Consider the following 1,766-nt stretch of genomic DNA (forward strand, 5'->3'; position numbering starts at 1 on the left):
AAACTTACAATCAAATTTTCATTTCATTTACATTTTCTGAGCTAAATGGTTGCAAAGCTATTATAGAAACATGATACTGATGGATTTTGGGTTGAAAGTTAAACATTTTAACAAAAAATACAACAATTATTAATAAATTTTTCTGATTTAAATCAATATTTTTGATTACTTGGCGGCTAATTATGAGTCGAGATGAGTCGATATATTCGGCGGCGGCTTCGGCTGGAAGAAACTGGTCGGCGGCGGCTAAAATCGGCGGCGCGACTCGGCGGCTTCATTCTCTGTCCCTGAGTATCAACTGCCAAGTACGTCACGTGCAGCTATAAATAAAGATGTTTCAGATTCTGAAGATTACGAAGAGGATCCATTTCATTTTAATTTTGAATTAGAAGTTGATGAAACATAAAATTTTCAAGTAAGAATTTTGTACAAAAGCCAATTATTTTGTACATACGAGTATTAAAAAAATTCTCTATTTTTAGATTGATTAAATTTTGAATATTGTATCCAAACACCCAGTATGTTTTAAACACTCACAACAAGAAATTGATTCATTTTAAAAGTAATTTTCTGAAATGTATTAATATAAATTAGTTTGTAATTTAAAGTCAGTTGATAAATAAATGTTATCTCCAACAGAATGATGCAATTACACTGTTCTGCAAAAATCATCTTTTGAGACCTTCTTTAGACGAAACTAGCAGATCCTTATGTAAAATGACCTCCTGAATCCGAATTTACTTCCCGTTTTGCCCCATCACATCTAGTTTTCGAGATATCTTCTTTATTTATGAAAAATGTCAGAAAAAATTTGTTTCAAGGATATCTCGAAAACTAGGCATGATGGGGCAAAATGGGCAGTCATTCTGTTTCAAGAGTTCTTTTTACATAAGGATCAGCTGATTTCGTCTAGAACAGGATTTCATTTCAGAGCAGTGCTATCGCTAAATTTCAAGAATTATTTTCCAGGGGTCTCCACCTGGAGAAGCACTTTAATACCCGTACTGGAAATGGGCGTGGTACTGCCCGAATGTCCTAATTTTTTTACTGAAGTCTTAAGAATACATTATAATCATCTGTACGAAATTTTAAAGGTCTAGCTGTTTCCTGTGATTTATTGCCCCAAAAACTGACCATTGGCCCCATAGTGGGTTGTTAGAGACCATATACTAACACCACGTACCAAATTTTAACCGGATCCGGTGAATTTTGTTCTTCCAAGGGGCTCCGGAGGTCAAATCTGGATATCGGTTTATATGGGGGCTACATATAAGTATGGACCGATTCCTGCATGGACCAATTCCTGCATGGTTGTTAGAAACCGTATACTAACACCACGTACCAAATTTCAACCGAATCGGATGAATCTTGCTAATCCACGAGGCTCCGGAGATCAAATCTGGGGATCGGTTTATATGGGGGCTATATATAATAATGGACCGATTGTTAGAGACCATATACTAACACCATGTACCAAATTTCACCCGCAACGGATGAAATTTGCTTCTCTTAAAGGCTCCGCAAGCCAAATCGGGGGATCGGTTTATAAGGGGGCTATATATAATTATGGACCGATATGGACCAATTTTCGCATGGTTGTTAGAGGCCATATACTAATACCATGTCCCAAATTTTAACCGGATCAGATGAATTTTGCTCCTCCAAGAGGCTCCGCAAGCCAAATCTGAGCGTCAGTTTATATGGGGGCTATACGTAAAAGAGGTTCGATACGGCTCATTTGCAATGCCATCTGACCTACATCAATA

The 1,766-nt window shown here is 37.1% G+C and overlaps 1 long non-coding RNA gene across 1 annotated transcript; it reads left to right on the top strand.

Annotated features, from left to right (window-relative positions):
• Positions 1-292: 292 nt before the first annotated feature.
• LOC142235227 (uncharacterized) lies at positions 293-641 on the top strand. The gene is made up of 2 exons (XR_012721834.1): positions 293-415; positions 483-641. It is a non-coding gene; the product is annotated as an uncharacterized LOC142235227 (long non-coding RNA).
• The last annotated feature ends 1,125 nt before the right edge of the window (positions 642-1,766 follow it).

The sequence above is a fragment of the Haematobia irritans genome, chromosome 4 (genome assembly GCF_050003625.1).
Source record: "Haematobia irritans isolate KBUSLIRL chromosome 4, ASM5000362v1, whole genome shotgun sequence".
Classification (NCBI taxonomy): domain Eukaryota; kingdom Metazoa; phylum Arthropoda; class Insecta; order Diptera; family Muscidae; genus Haematobia; species Haematobia irritans.